This window comes from Oryctolagus cuniculus, chromosome 15 (assembly GCF_964237555.1).
Source record: "Oryctolagus cuniculus chromosome 15, mOryCun1.1, whole genome shotgun sequence".
Taxonomy (NCBI): Eukaryota; Metazoa; Chordata; class Mammalia; order Lagomorpha; family Leporidae; genus Oryctolagus; species Oryctolagus cuniculus.
The window spans coordinates 3,985,860-4,001,253 of record NC_091446.1 but is presented as its reverse complement, the minus strand read 5'-3'; the positions used below and the strand labels follow the sequence as shown (position 1 = coordinate 4,001,253).

Here is a 15,394-nt window from a genome sequence, read left to right as displayed (position 1 = left end):
GCTTCCAGGGCCAGTCCGCTTCCTTTTTTCCCAGTCTTTCGTGGTTTTTCTGTGCCCACCGGGAACCCTTTCTTGTGGCTGCTACATGGCAGACCCGCTGTGCTGGGTGAGATCTGCACACTTCTCTGTGGTCCTGAACCCTTCCGTGCTGGGGCCTGAGCACAGGGCACACCGCTGGTGTGGTCCCCAGGTGGACGTGTGCCCTTGAAATGCACTCCTGCCTTCAGGGTCGTGCACGCTGGTTGGTAGCTTAGGGCTGTCATGATGATTTCAATTTGGGGGGAAAATCGTAGAATTGTGTTCTGTTTTATGTCATCCTTCTCTCACCCTAAATTTTATGGCAGAACAAACACGGAGAGTGTGCCAGAGGTGAAGGCTGTGGCGGCCAGCTGCCCCGGCGGGAAGTCAGCTATGCTGAGTGACGAGTCTGTTAATACAGAGATTGTTCTGAGTGTTGTTCTGAGTCCAGTTTGTTTGTGATGAGCAAAACCTTGTTCACGGTCGCCCCTCAGCTCTGCTTTGCAGCTCCCTATCCCTTTGAAATTACCCAAGTGCTGCTTCCCCTTCAGAGCCCAATTAAACCCTGGGCTGGTCTGCATCCCAGCCTCCAGCATTATGACATTGTATGTGGGAAAGGGAGTTTAATATGCATTATGAAATAAAATCAGGAGGCATTCGTGGTTGCTGGTATAATTAGATTCTGTCAAGTGTAATTTTTCAGGATAATTTCTTCCATGATATGCGTGTATAGATAATAAACATATAAATCCCTTTATACATCTAAATTATCATCTGAATCCTTAATATTAGTGCAACGAGGAACTTTAAGTAAATTACTTGGAAATATGAGTTGCATGACAAGTAGGTTAACTTGATTATTTGATTTTAGAGATCAGTGAAGATAGATGCTTCCTTTAAGATAAAAAAACAAACAAACAAACAAAAAAAAACAGATGGGCCCGATGCTGGGGACACTCAGATCTGAAACCATGACCCTGGCCTTCGGGCTGATGCTAATGTCACGTGACTCCTCCAGGGGATTCTGAGGAACACGCACCCAGGCAGGTGCACGCAGGTGAGCCCAGTGCTGTGGGCTGCGGCAGGTGCACCTTGCGAAGGTGCAGGGAACACCAGCATCTCGGAGCTGCCGGACCACGGGGATTCTCTTCTGCAGAATATTCTGAATGTGTTGGTGTCACAGTTCTTACCTCCGGTCTCTTGAGAGTTTGTGGACAGGGGCCAGAGGGCCATTTCTATGTGGTTGTCTTCTGTAATCCTACGCAGGATTATCCCTCCATGCTCCTAAAAGGTATTTTTTAAAATTTACTTTTTGGTTTGTACAGAGTAAAAGTCACTCCTTTGTGCCTAAATGTTGTGACATCCCTGCCACAATCAAGGCACACAGGCTTTGTGAACCCCCTCCCAAGACACCTGTCTCTTGCTGCACCCTTGTCACCGGACCCCTAACCCAGCAGCCGCTGATCTGTTCCCCATGCCAATTGTTCTGCCTGCTCTAGAATGTTGTAGAAATGGACTCAGATCGCAGGCAGCCTTGTGAGTCTGGCTTGTTCCCCCAAGCACATGGACTTAGAGTTTTTCTTGTGTGCATCAGTCTTTTATTTCATTTTATTGCTGAGTGTCATGTACGGCTGCACCATATAATGTGCTTATCTGCTCCCCCTTGGGTTTGCAGTTTGGGGCGTTCAGCGAACAGCGGGCTGTGACATGTGCATGTCGACTTTTGTGTCAGTGCAGGTTTTCATTAGACCTGGGTAGGTAAGGAGGTGGGATTGCTGGACCACATGTTACAAAGTCTACCTGTAAGAAGCTTCTGGACTCCTCCTGTGGCAGCTGTGCCGTTTGCCTTCCCCTGACAGGGCGTGAGCGTCCCCACCGCTCTGCATCCTTGGTCAACCTGCTGTTGTCACTGGCTTTCCCCCGTTCTTTGTTCTGGCCGATTTTGCAGGTGGAATCGTCTCCCTCGCATTCCCCTCTCGTGCTTGTTGGCCAATGGTTTTAGCCCCTGTAGCAGATCTGCTCTGCCCTTTGGCCCATTTTTAACATTGGGCTATTGATTCTACGTAGCAGTGTTCCGGCTGTAACCTCCCTGGGTGGCCAGAGGGACCGTGTCACCAGAAAGGGAAGGACCTGGCAGGCCACACCTGCTGTACCATTCTGTGCCCCCCTTGCCTCTGCGTTTCCCAGGCCAGGTCTGCCTAGGTCGGGCTGCCACGCCGTAGCTTGCCTGACGGTGGAGGCACCAGCGAGCCTCACGCCTCCTTTCTGCCTGGCGTGTGCAGAAGGCGCTCTCGCAGCGCCCCTCGCTATGGGGCGCCCCCTCCTGCGTGACCGGGAAGGCATTTCTTCTCTGTCAGTTTGTGAAACTCCGCAGCCCCCTTCAGTCCTCGACACAGGCAAGGGATCCATCCAGTTTTGTGGGGAAAACGTGAACCCGGAGATCCAGAAGACCTCTTAGTGAGGGGCTTTTCCTCCGCGGGGAGCGAAGGCAGGAGCAGCAGCGTCACTGCTGGGCGCCGTCTCCATCTCCACCTCGCTGGGGACTCGATCGCTTTCTCTCCTTACGGCTTCCCGGTGTGAACTCATCTCCCAGCAAAGCGCCTGCTACCCGCTTCATATGTTTTCTCAGCATCTTCTCTGTACCCTTCTTAAGTGGGCAGCTACGTTTTGACTTAGTCATGAGGGTTTCCATGAGTCGAATTTCAATGTCATGTTCAAAGGTTAATATTTTTAGGAGGCATACAGATAATCTGAGATCAGCAGGCTGATTTTATTTTGCAGCTCTTCGGTTAAGGAATAGAAGGCACAGAGATTGTGCTGTATCATTTTATTTTAACAAAAATCCTACTTTTCCTTCTCTTCCTCTCCTGCAAAAAGAGAGACATGAAAATGCAAACTAAATGCGGTGAATATATTGAAAGTGACTGTGCACTGTGGCGTCAGAGTGAGCGTCACTGACAAGTGGCCTTCCCGAATCTCATGTGCGGCAGATTGTGGCCAAGCATACAGGAATGTGTGTCGGGTGGTCACGGTCTGGGATGCAGGAGATGAAGAAAGAGGTTCTTACCCTCGAGGGGTGTGTGGTTCCCGGGGAAAGTGGAGATGCACGCAGGTGGTGATGAGGAAGTGCTGTGTCAGCTCATTTCACGTCCTGGATGAGGGCACTTCCAAAATTTTGTTCCTGGAAAATGAAATTAAGAGATGCTTATTTTGTGCAACAAATTTTGAGAGTGCATATAAGAGAGATCTTCCAAAAGTTCCTGCAAAATGAATTATGAAAACAAAAATTATTCATGGATTTTGAAACATTTTTTACAAAAAAAACCTTACCTCTTAAATTTTTTAAAAATTCATTTGAGGCCTGGGAAAGCAGTAGAAGATGGCCCAAGTCCTTGGGCCCCTGCCTCCATGTGGGAGACCCGGAAGAATCTCCTGGCTCCTGGCTTCAGATCGGCACAGCTCCAGCTGTCACAGCCAGTTGGGGAATGAACCAGCGGATGGAAGACCTCTCTCACGCGCACGCGCTCTCTGCCTCTCCTCCTCTCTCTCTGTAACTCTGCCTTTCAAATAAATAAATAAATCTTTAAAAAATCTTTTATTTGAGAAACACACAGCGATTGACAGCTGCTGGGTCAGTCCCCAAATACCTACAATGGCCAGGACCGGACTGAGGCTGGAGCCAGGAGTGCCATCCGGGTCTCCCTCGTGGTGGCAGGAACGCAATTGCTTGAGCCATCGCTGCTGCCTCCAAGGTCTGCACTGGCAGGAAGCTGAAATCAGCAGCTGGAGCTGGGAACCCAGCCGTGGCTTCGTGATGGGGGACGTGGTCACCGTGACCACTGGGCTCACTGCCCACCTCTTAATTCCCTCTTCCTGCGGAGGTTCTGGGGTGCCTTTGTGTGTCTCGTGCAAGCACTGTCGTCCCAGCCTCAGATGTTTGGTGTCCACTTCTCTGTTTTTCCAGGGCAGTGGGAGAACAGGGCTGGCGCAGGGGCGTGTGCTCATTTGCACATGTGTGTGTCCACACTGCCGTCCCACTCACCCTGCTCAGATTCCAGCAGCGGCTGTGACAGGTGTCCACGCGTGGTGGCTGGGAGCAGTGCCGTGTCCCCCATCCCTGTGGGGCAGCCTGGCTCACCTGGTTGTCTGCTGCCGTGGTGTCCCATGGCTGCACTTCCTCCGGGAAGCTCTGGGTGCATCCCCTTCCAGACTCATTCAGACGTCGGCAGAAGTCGGTTCCACGTGGCTGGAGGACTGAGGTCACCCTTGCCCTGCTCGCTGGCAGCTGGGGTCTCTCTCGGGTCTGGAGGCTGTCCCCGTAGCTTGCAGGTGGTCCCCTTCCACGTGGGTGGAGCCCCTCTCCTGCCGCCCTCTCTCTCACCTTCCTCTGCCCCATCTCTTAGGCCCTGCTGTTCCTTGGCTGCTTTCGGGGGCTCCTGGGACTGCCTGAGCCCACCTGGCTAATCCAGTTTTGCAGTCGTCTTATTAGCAAACTTGAGCCCATCTGCAGAGTCCCTTCTCAGCGCTGCCTGCATTAGTGTTTGATGCAGAAGGCCTAGGGCTGCAAATCTTGGGGGACACTCAGCATTCTGCCCCCCCCCAACACACATAAATAGCGACATGACAAAATGCAAGGCTCTCCCGAGGGGCTGTTTGCCGCAAAGAGTTTGTTTCTGTCTCCGGGACAATATGTGCTGTGATAATTCCGTGATATTTACACATTTGGTGTTTAAGCCTCGTGGACGACATCATGCCTATCTTTAGGCATACTCTTTACATAAATTAAGACGATTCTCCTTTCCTGAAAACACTGCAGCCTGCCACACGTTCTGCGTGCAAGGGAGAGGTGTCTGTGCCGGGAGAATCCTGGTGTGTGATACGAATGTGCTCTGGCCATGGCCTTGCCTTGAGGTGCCTAGGACGCCCCTTGTGGATGTCTCGGTGATTTGAAAAAGCTGCTGCATCACAATATCAAGAAATGCACCTGCAGCTTTCGCAGAGGAAGCTGTCCCAGACACACGAGGTTTTCCTGCGTGGGGTCCCTTGGGGCGGCCTCTCTGAGCTGGCGTGGATGAGGCCACTCTGTGTGGCACAGTCCACACACTCAGTGTGGGGGCCTGGAGGGTCTGGATGCCGTCCTCTCTTCCCAGCCCCACCCCACCAGGCGGGGCGACTCTCAGTGCTCCCTAAATGACTAGCATTCAATGACGGCCTAGGAAATGCTTTAGCATGCTGGTTACACGCACATACACACACACACACACACACACACACACATACAAGCACAGATACACACACACACGCACATCCTGCTGGTGATTGTGACTCAGCTCTTTTTCCAGTTGTTCTGGAAACTTCTGGAACCACCAGACAAGGTGCTAAAATGCAGGCTTTTGCAGAGGACGGCCCAGTAAGTGAAAGCCGATGAGATGAGGGTCTGTTGTGCTTAGCCTGGGAGCCAGGTGCCCGAGGGTCCGAGCGCCAGCCATGCCCACAGACGGCTTTGCATCTTGCAGGTGTGCATTTTATTGCTCAGTGGCTGGCGTGAGTGTGGGCATTGTATTCAGATGACGCTGTGGTCGTCTGCTGTGTTAGGATGTTCATGACCTTTGGAGACAGAATCACATTCCCTGCCTTCTGGGACGGCTTTGAAATCCACCCTTCCAGGGACAGGCTGCTGTCCTGAGGACGGCCTCCATCAGCTTGCCCAGTGGACAGACCCAAGGCCCTCGGCTGTGACACACATTTCCCAGGGTGCTGCACTCCTCCCCAGGGTGAATCCCGTCCTCTGGCTGAGGGGGCTCTGTGAGCACTGGCCCTCTGCTCCTGTCACTCATGCGGGCTGGAGAGGGAGCCCAGGGCGGTCGAGAGTCAGGAAGTCGCAGCCCCGCCCTGGCTCTGTGCTCTTTCTTGGGGGGAAGGAGGAAGAAGTCAGCCCATCCCTCCATCCGCTGGGACACTGGACGCTGGAGGGCGTGGGTCCCAGCGCCTGCACGGTGTCTGCCATGTGGCAGGTGCTTGGCGCAGGTGCGTGGGGCTTGCTGAAGGGGCAGAAGGGTCCTCCTGGTCAGGGACGGTGACTGTTCCGTAAGCAGGAACTCGGGAGTGGGTGTAAGGACTTCGGTGCCTGTGGCAGTGCCTCTGGGTCCCCCTTAGCCATGTGAGGAGAGAGCGGCTGGCGTGAGGGCCCCATTCGAGAATCCTGTCTGACCCCTGCCCCGTCACCTTGCCCCTCACCTGCCTGCCCCTGTGATGCTTGCAAGCCCTCTAACCAGCCTGTGGCCCCTCTGTGTCTGCCCTGCTCCCTCTGGTTCCCACCGGGCGGCTGGCTGGGGATGCGGGATGGGTGCAGCCACCTCTGGGTGCTGTGGGGCGGGGGCTCTGCCCTGTTCCTTCCTCAGCCTCCCCTGGCCCCACTGCCCAGGCCTCAAGGCGTCTCTTTAATTTATTTAAATGGCCACAGCACCTGGGGCTGGGTCTTGCACACGGTGGTGGGAACTCAGGCACTTGAGCCTCCTCCACTGTCCCAGGCGCATCAGCAGGGTGCCGGATCAGGACAGAGGGGCCGGGACGTGAGCCTGCAGAGGTGGGTTGCAGCACTGCGCGGCCCTGGCAGCTTCACCACAGCGCCGAGGCGTCCCTGGCTGGTGGACAGGATGCAGCTGGGCCTGAGTGAGGCAGAGCTTTCGTGACAGAAGCCAGCCCTGGGGACGTCTCGGGCTCTGGGGCTGGCGGGCCTGGCGGATCACTTCAAGCCATTTCAGGCCAAGACGCATCCCAGGCTCGCCCTGCGGGAAGCTGTTGGTAACACAGATCCGTCTGGCCTAAGCTGGCCTCTGGGCCCTGGGCCTTGCTCCTTGTTCTGCTCGTGGGCAGCTCCTCGTCTGCCTAGCAGGGCCCCACGTCCACCAAGGGCACCTTCCATGACCTGTTGTGAGCGGAGGCCCCGGGGCCGCTGCCAGCCCCTCTCAGAGTGTGCTAGAGGCCTCGGCCCCAAACGGTGCCTGCCTGGGGGCTGCAGCGCCCAGCACAGGGTCTTGGAGGAGCCACCCACAGAGACGCAGCCAGGGCCCTTGTGTGGGTAGAAGCTCCAGGAAGGGCTGAAGCAAAACCTAGAAACCTCGGGGTTTCGTGCCTGCCGAGGCCTCCCCTGTCGTCGCCTGCCTTTCTCCCTGATGTGCTGGGACTCGGGTTTGCAGCTCTGGGGCGCACTCACCTTTGTGACGTTTAAAACACTCAGGCCGGCGCCGTGGCTCAATAGGCTAATCCTCCGCCTGCGGCACCGGCACACCAGGTTCTAGTCCCGGTCGGGGCGCCGGATTCTGTCCCGGTTGCCCCTCTTCCAGGCCAGCTCTCTGCTGTGGCCAGGGAGTACAGTGGAGCATGGCCCAAGTGCTTGGGCCCTGTACCAGCATGGGAGACCAGGAGGAAGCACCTGGCTCCTGGCTTCAGATCAGCGCAGTACACCAGCCGCAACACACCAGCCATAGCGGCCGCTTAGTGGGGTGAACCAATGGAAAAAGGAAGACCTTTCTCTCTGTCTCTCTCTCTCACTGTCTCACTCTGGCTGTTAAAATAAAATAAAATAATATTTTAAAAAACGAAAGCCCACCCCATGGAAGAGACAGCCCACCCAAGAAGAGACAGCCCACCTGGGGCTCTTCTGGCTTCCTGTGATTCTACCCTTGCAGGATCTCACCAGGCAGGCAATGCCACGGGGCTGAGCTGTGCCGTGAGCTATCCCAGAGCGCCGAGCTGAGTCTGACACCAGGTGTGGTGCCAGCCCCAGAGTGGGCCGTGCTGACTCACAGAACGCTGAGGGCCACCCCTTCGCCAGATGCTTTGGTTGGCAATTAGCTGAGGGTCTCTAACTCCAGTTTGGTTTCAAGATGACCAAGCCTCGGTTGCTGTTGAAAGAGCATAATTAATGGCTGTTGGTGCACTGGGGACGCCTGCCTAAACACCGGTCTGAGACTGGCGGTGACCACAGCCCTACCTTTCTCACTATACGCAGGCTGAGCTCTGAGGCTTGCGTTTCTGAAAGTGCCTCGACAATTAAAAAAAAAAATTGCAGCTATGAAGGTGCTGCTGTCAGTGACCTGGACGTGTCATTTTTATGAGCGGGATCAGAGTTTGAAACAGGTGCTCACTCACATGCCCTCTTCAAAGTGTGCCTCCCCACCAAGGGGGAGAACGCACCTTCTCCTGCATCGTTTATTAGAATTCCTGGGCAGGGCCGGGGCCGTTCGCTGGCGCTGCAGTTGCTGGAAGCTGGTTCATTCTGCTCCCCACGCCTGCCCACACAGAACCGTGAGTGGCATCGAGAAGCCCTGGGTTCTCAGCTGCAGGGAGATTCTCTCGTGCCAGGCCGGTGAGGAAGCAGGGGCCCAGGGTTCGTCCAGATCCAGTAGCATCAGAAGCTCGGCAAGGCAGAAAGGGGCCCCCACGTGTGCCTTTCACCTGCCCGTACGGCTGCGTGTGCACCTGCGTGGCCTCGACACAGGTGCACTCGTGGAGTAGAGAGTGCTCACAGGGAATGCGTTCCCCCCGATTCTGAAATGAAGAGGAAGGAGGCTTGGCTCCTGTGTATTTTAAGAGGGCACCTGTTCAGGGCAGGAGAGCATGGGGCGGGCATCCGGCACAGGGTTAAGCTCTCACTCGGACACTCACGTCCGTATCAGAGTGCCTGGGTTCGGGTCCCGGCTGCTTCTGCCCCACTTCCGCAGATGCACACCTTGGAGGCAGCAGGTGGTGTTTCAAGCAGCTGAGCCACGGCCACGGTGCAGGAAACGGACAGTTGAGTTCTGGGGTCCGGCTTTGGGGGATGCACTTCCGGATGGGGCGGTGCTCTGCCCGCCTTTCAAAGATACACAATAATTACAAGTTAACCACCACAGAGGGGTCAGGAGAGCTCAAGGACCCGGGAGTCCGCCACAACTGGTGATGTGGAAAATTTCTTTTGTGTTGGGGACCCAGTTTCTTCATGCAAAGGGAGTGGAAAGAAATAAAGGTCAGCAGATGCGGCCGCGATGGGGACCAGGCCAGCACGGCGGCCTCCCAAATAGGGGACGTGGGTCACTGAGGCGCTGAGTGTCCCGCGGCGGAGCGCTCACCAGGCCTGGCTCTCGTGGTTAATTAGACGTGTAAGAAGTACGTTTATAGGTTATTCGATTCAAACCATGGAAGTTTTTATACATTTCCATTTTATTTGAAATGCAGAAACAGAAATAGACGAGAGAGGTCTTCTACCTGCTAGGTCACTCCCCCAAATACTCACAACAGCTGGAGCAGGGCAGGCTGAAGCCAGGAGCCCCGAACTCGATCTTCAACACGGAGTGACGAGGCAGCTGGGAAACTGAGCCATCACTGCTGCCTCCCAGGGAGCACCTGGTAGGAAGCTGGGAACAGAAGTGGAGCTGGGTTCAGACACCTGCACCCCAAACCCGGATGCAGGCCGTCCTCACTACTGTGCCCAGCGTCTCCCAATTCAAAATATTTGTTGATTCCTTATTACTTTTTTAAAAAATAGCTTTAAGACACATTTCCCTTTAATGTTATTTCTGTTTTTAAAATATATGTATATTTATTTACTTATTTGAAAGAGTTATACAAAGTATGTGTGTGGGAGAGAGAGAGACAGGGAGAGAGACAGAGAGAGGGATGGATCTTCCATCCTCTGGTTCACTCTTCAGACAGCCTCCAAAAGCCAGGAACTCCATCCGTGTCTTCCACGCAGGGGTGGCAGGGGCCCAGGTGCTGGGGCCCCCACTCACTGCTTTTGCGGGCACATCAGCAGGGAGCTGGGTCAGAAGAGAAGCAGCGGGGACGTCCACCAATGCGCTAATACGGGCTGTCGGCGCCCCAGGCTGAGGTCTCACCGGCTGCTGCACAGCCCCAGCCCCCCGTGTTAGTGCCTGATATTCTTCTGTGCTGTGGGTGGGGAGAGTGCAGACACAACCAGCATCAGGGCGGCTGTAACTGTTGGGAACGATGGATGCAGAGTCCCAGCCAGGATTTCCGGGCTGGGACCGCTGCATCCCCAGGCTCCACGTCTCTCCTGCCGGCACCCCCGTACCCTGAAGCCGCCGGGATGCTCTGCGTTGGAGTGAAGCGGGCTCTGTGCTCTCGGGTCTTCCCTGAAGAACCGGAGGAGCCCAGCATGTGAAAAATCCCCCCCTAGGCCGGCGCCGCGGCTCACTAGGCTAATCCTCCCCCTGCGGCACCGGCACACCGGGTTCTAGTCCCGGTCAGGGTGCCGGATTCTGTCCCGGTTGCCCCTCTTCCAGGCCAGCTCTCTGCTGTGGCCAGGGAGTGCAGTGGAGGATGGCCCAAGTGCTTGGGCCCTGCACCCCATGGGAGACCAGAAGAGGCACCTGGCTCCTGGCTTCAGATCAGCGCAGTGTGCCGGCCACAGCACGCCGGCCGCGGCGGCCATTGGAGGGTGAACCAACGGCAAAGGAAGACCTTTCTCTCTGTCTCTCTCTCTCACTGTCCACTCTGCCTGTCAAAAAAAAAAAAAAAAAAAAGAAAAGAAAAATCCCCCCCAACCAAATCTCATGACGGCCTTTGAACAGAGGCCGAAAACTGGTGCCCATCATCCGTTCTGTTCAAGTAGCGAAATGATTTGCTGGGGCCTGCAGCCACTGGCGTCACTCCTTTGTGGCTCACATTATAGCTTTTTCCGTACAATATGACTTTAGAATGTTTTCCCTTAGTGATAAAGGAGAAGCAGTCTGTCCGTGGAAGAATTCATCTTGGAATTCTTTATTTTTTTGTCATTCTTCCTTTCAAAAATTTCCTATTCTAGAGCAAACAGCCAGTGCATGCTGGGTTTCCTCTTTGGAAGATGCATGCAGTGTGGTTTTTCAAATGAAGATCTCGATTTTAGGTGCAGGTATTCTGGGAAGAACTAGCCAAAACTAGCATGGGGTCCTTGGCCGGCCTTAGGCACACGGCAAGCATCTCAGAGAGGTCAGGTAGGTGCAGGCCACTTAGATCCCCACGTGCAGGACATCAGAATTCTGTGCCTGGTGTCTGCTGGGATTCCAGTCGTGCTGGAGAAGCGGTTCTGATGCACCAGGGCTGCACCAGCCTCCCGGGAGAATGTTCCGGTAGGGGCCAGGTGGTTCAAGGCTGCTGGGTAGGGCTCCCCAGGCCAGTGAGCCCAAGCTGAGCCAGGCCGGGGGCAGGGCCCAGGTGCACAGAGGGAGGAGTGCCGGTGGAGGCAAGAGAGGAAGGTGGGCCTGAGCCTAGAGCAGCAGCACCCGCCCTGGCCGGGGGCGCCCTCTCGGGTTCAGCTCCCCACAGGTGTGTCGGAACGCAGCCCCAGGGTCACATCTGATTTCTTAAGAGAAGCTGGGCATCTGGACTTTTATGTGAAATGCTACAGTTGGAAACATGGACAGTTGAATTTAGATATTTTCCTATCAGATCAGCTGATGCATTTCCTGGCTCCGTTTGGTTTCCGTCCAGTTGTCTACCCCACTGATGCGACGTGATGATCACTTTACCTTCAGCTTGTGACCCCTGCCCTTCCTTCTTGCTCAGGCCACACCGGTCAAGACCCCATCCAGGCTCTTGCAGGCTCTGTCTTCATGTCCAGGCTCCCTCGGTTTGCAGGCACGTGCCTGGAGCCCTTCCCTGCACCCCTTGGCCCTCCCCCTGGGCCAAGAGCAGAGCCACAGAGGAGACGAGGACACACACTGGCCTCACAGTGTGGCTCAGACTACATCGCTAGTGGGAAAAAAAGGCACCAACACCAGGCAAAATGCTGATGCTTACTTGCAAAGCTGACAGTCTTTTTATAACATGTCAGGGGAGAAAATAGGTTAGCATCACCGGAAATGCAGGTCACAGCAGAGCGTGTGGGGCGCCCCTGGCCATGCCCGGAAGCCGGAGATCAGGTGTCCGAAGCAATGAGAAGGAGGCCAAAGGAAAAGAGCCGTGAAGTCCAGGGAGATATTTTAAGCAAAGGGAACTGCGGGCTCTTGCTCCATCTGCTAGCAGTCGGAAGCTGCAGACCTCAGGCATGCAACTCCAGTGCGTAAACGAGCAGGCCAGGTGTGGGCTCCGGGTGGCAACCTGTCTGCTACGGTATGTTTGAAAAGAAGTGGTGCTTCAAATCGGGTGACATCCTTGGTTTAAAAAGCAATCAGATCTGTTCCTCTGGGGCACTCCGTTTGATCCTTTGTCTTTGGAGCTGAAACCCAAATTGTACAAAGCGGCCCTGGCTGGACGAGTGGGTAAAGGGTGTGTTGTGCACAGCGGGTGGACTGTTACTCAGAAGACCGAAGGGAACGCTGGCACAGTTGCAGCGTGGATGCGCCTGGGAGACGCACTGAGGGAGGTAAGCTGTGCGCGCCACTCATCTGAGGTTCCTAGAATGTCAAATCCAGAGAGAACGAGAGAGGTGCCTGCCAGAGTCGGGGGAGTTAGTGTTGGGAGGGGACCGAGTTTCAGTTTGGGAAGATGAGACAGTGCCCGGGACGGACGGTGGCCATGGCGGCATACCGCGGTGCTCAGGGGCCCTCACTCCACAGGGCTAAGATGGAAGGTCCCGTACTATGTGTGCTGGGGTGGCCGTTGTGGGCAGCTGGTTAAGCTGCATCCAGTATCACAGTGTCCAGTTCAGTCCCAGCCACTCTGCACTCTGTCCAGCTTCCTGCTAATGTGATTGGGAGGCAGGGAGTGATGGCCCAAGTACTTGGGTTCCTGACGTCCACTGCGGGAGACCTGAATGGAGTTCTTGGCTCCTGGCTTAGCCTCGCCTGTGTGGGCATTTGGGGAATGAACCAGTGGGATATAAGATCTCTTTCTCTCTCTCTGTCTCTCTCTCTCTCTGTCATTCTGCCTTTCAAATCAATCAATCTTCAAAAAATAAAATAAATAAAACTCCTACAACATCAGGAGCGTGTGAACTGCATCTGGCTTGTCTTTGCATAAACTTGTTTTTCTGTGTGCCACGAGGATGTGTGTTCATTGCTAAAAATCTGGAAAATAGCAAGGCGATTTTCACCCTTTCCCTTCCTGTCTTTAAGGAGCCCCACGCTTGCGCGCCCGCCTGGCTCTTGCTCACTGCAACCTCTGTGTCGAGGCGTAAGTTGCCTGGCCTCTCTCTCAGCCCGCTCTCCCACTGCCCTGCAGCCGCAGGGATACTTCGTGGTTCCTGGATTCCTGGGGCACCTGTGTCTGCCTGCTGGGACCTTCCTGTCTTCCCTACAGGGCAGGGAGCAGGCTGCTCAGATCTCCTGGCCGGCCTCGCCGTCCCCTGGACAGGAAGCTCAGTGAAGTCGCCTCCCAGAGTGAGACAATGGCACAGTCACCGTGAGGTCCCACCCACCGAGGCCCCAGGCCCCAGGAAGTCCTGCTCCTGGCATGGGTCTGCAGTCTTCCGGATGCTCAGCACCTCTGACTCCATCGTCTCGCGCCAAGGGAGCTGGAGGGGCCCGGGGCCACTTTGTTCTGTGGCGGGGCAGCCCTTGCTGGGGGATTCCGTCTAATTCCAGTCCCCCAGGCCCCAGGCTCACCAGGGTCAAAACAGCTGGGGAGACCCACTCCTCAGGAGCTGCCTGGGCAGGCAGAGCTGGGCCCAGGGCCGGAGTGAGGGATGTGGGGTGGCATGGGATGCCTGTGTATGTGTGTGGGGGTGGGGGAGATGCTGACTTCGGGGTGGAAAGAGGAGGAAGGAGTTCCCATGGGCACCGGGTCTAGGGCATCTAATGGGAAGAACCAAGGCTATGCCAACAAGCTGGGATCTGGGCAGCAGACCCTCACGTCAGCCAGCGGCCGAGCCAGGATGCCCGGCACCAGCAGAAGGGGGCTCTGTCGCTGGAGGGGCCAGGCTTTAGGACAGTTTCCTGCACAGAGGCCCCATGAGGATCCGGGGCCCAGGCTGGGGTGCAGAGCAGGGTTATGGTTGGACAGAACCCCTAGCTGCAGTGTCCCAAGGCAGCGTGATGCTCAGGGCTGCGTGAGCAGCTCTCAGATGTAGCTCGCTGGTAAGTGTTGCTTGGTTGGGTGAATTGAGAGTGGGTGGGTGATGTGGGTGGTTGGTTGGATGGGTGGGTGGGTGGATGGATGGGTAGGTAGATGGGTGGTCCACTCAGGCATGGGAAATAGGTATCAAGTCTAGCAAAGGAGGCAGAGACCAGAGAAGCAAAGCCCTCAGGGAATCTGAATGAAGTGTGGGAAGCCAGTTAAGGAGTTGCAGCTGGAGAGGGAGAAGTGGAGGTGGGTATTTGAAAGCTCCTCTGGCTGCATGTGGCCTGTAGACCCGTGGGGACACAGGACGGAGCAGTAGACTCGTGGGGCTATTCCCGTGAGAGAGAACAGTGACCCGAGAGCAGAGAAAAGGGCGCAGACTCCACTGGTTTGCAGAGAGCACGATTCTCAGAGATCAGCCTGTTTCCCTGACTGTAAGGTGAGAGAAGGGGGCACCAGTGTGACCCGTGGGGGAGCAGGCAGCTGAGGGCAGGTCACCATGACTGCGTGGCCTGTGGCCCTTGGTGGTGCTGACCTGTCTGTGAGCTGCAGTCCTGCCCTGCACCCCAGAATGTGCCCAGGGTCGGGTGCGCAGTGTGGAAGTCATTGGATGAGTGAGCGACTCTGCAGCTGGGACTGCACAGTCTCTTAGAGCCCCCCGCCCCACCCAGGCTGTGCTGCCCTGGCCACAGCACACATGGGGCTGGAAGTGGGAGGAACTGGCAAGGCCACATGGAGAAGCCCAGGGCCCCACGCTGGGCAGGCCGTGGGCCGCTTGCCCGTGGGCACCTTGTCTCGCCCTCTGCCCCAGGCCCTTGTCTGGGGAGGTCCCTGTTACAGGATGTCAGAAGCGATGAAAGCCGAGCTTCAAGGAAGCTGACGTGGGCAGAATGCACGCTGCCTTCCTCCCCAGGAACCGCTCGCAGCGAGGCAGACATGCACTGTTGCGACATGTCCCTGGGGAGTGGCCTGTGTCCCTGAGACGCTGGGGCGGAGCAGGGCTTCCTGCTTCCCAGGCTCAAAAGGGTAGGGCCAGGAGCCGCTGGGTTTTGCTGCGAATGATGCATTTCCTTCCCCAGGAGTCGTCACCTCTCCCCCCGGCCGCCGGCAGTGCACGGGCACGGAAGGGGACTCTGGTTTATCTTTCTTCCTTCTGACCCCTGGGGCACGGTGACTGCTTCTCTCCTCGTCTCCGTATTAGAGTAACAAGAAGGGTCATCTGTCCACCTTTCAGAATGTTCCACTTGCAACCTAGGGTGACACTGTGGGTGTCCTCATAGAGCTAGGGTGACACTGTGGGTGTGCCTGTCGAGCTAGGGGTGACACTGTGTGCTGTGTCCTGCTCACCTAAGGTGACACTGTGGGTGTTCCCATAGAGCTAGGGCGACACTGTGGG

At 56.0% G+C, this 15,394-nt stretch overlaps 1 protein-coding gene across 2 annotated transcripts in view; it reads left to right on the top strand.

Moving 5' to 3' along the window:
- Nucleotides 1-15,394, top strand: part of PTPRE (protein tyrosine phosphatase receptor type E) — a 159,897-nt gene that overhangs the window by 17,962 nt on the left and 126,541 nt on the right. The window lies entirely within an intron of this gene.